The sequence below is a fragment of the Cariama cristata genome, unplaced genomic scaffold, assembly GCF_000690535.1.
Source record: "Cariama cristata isolate BGI_N322 unplaced genomic scaffold, ASM69053v1 scaffold37901, whole genome shotgun sequence".
NCBI lineage: Eukaryota > Metazoa > Chordata > Aves > Cariamiformes > Cariamidae > Cariama > Cariama cristata.
In genome coordinates, this window is record NW_009601661.1 from 12,699 (window position 1) to 13,632 (window position 934).

The following is a 934-nucleotide window of genomic DNA, read 5'->3' on the forward strand; positions in this document are numbered from 1 at the left end:
TCTAGGAACTCTAAACAGCTGGATTAACAACTCTGGCCAAGAGCGTTAGGAAGGTTAGAGATGGTATAACACTTTCTGAATCACAAAGCAATATGTCTTTCTCGTGATTACAGAACAGATTCAGAGCTCCTCTCTAAAGCATGTGCCTATACACAAAACCTACCTGTACAAAAGTTAATTCAGTCAGAGGTTTGATTTCTATCCCCCTCGCATTTGTAAACTTGACAGGATTAAAACATAAATAAATAGATGTGGCCTTCCTAGAGTTTTTCCTCTAAAAGTGATTGCACTATGTAAAACACACTGTACTTTGCCCAGTGAGGGCATTTCTTGTGCTGCTGCAATGCTTTGTATACCTGGAGTGCAGTGCGCAGACTTGACTCTAGCACTCACACTCTGACCTACAAGCTGTTGCTTAAATGGATGTATATTGAGAAAAGTTTTCTAATGTTGCAAGATCTCCATCAAATTCACTGCAATCTGTACTGTCGTAGTATGTGAATGGTCTGACTGAAAGAAAACCCTCCTGCTTACCAAAAAGGTAAAATTAAATAAAAGCTGCATGACCTGTTCTTCAGCTGGAGTGGTAGTGTTTTTTTTTTTTCTCCAGTGGGAGGTTTTTACAGTATTCTTGTGCTCCAAATTGAAAGTGCGCCTTTGTGTTCTGCTCTCAGGCTAACAATGCAACGCAGCGTGTCAGCTATTCAGGCCCAAGGGTGGCTATGTTTATGACAAATGACAGCATCCACTTAGGAGGAACTGTGTGAATTTGTTTTGTAAGCCAACAGCTTCATCTCTTGCAACTAGGTGGAGTTACAGGATATGTGTATGTATTTTTTCATATATAGAGAAAAAATTATTTTCCATGTATATATAATATATATGTAGAATTATATTCCATGTATATTTTATATGTATAGCATTATATTCCATG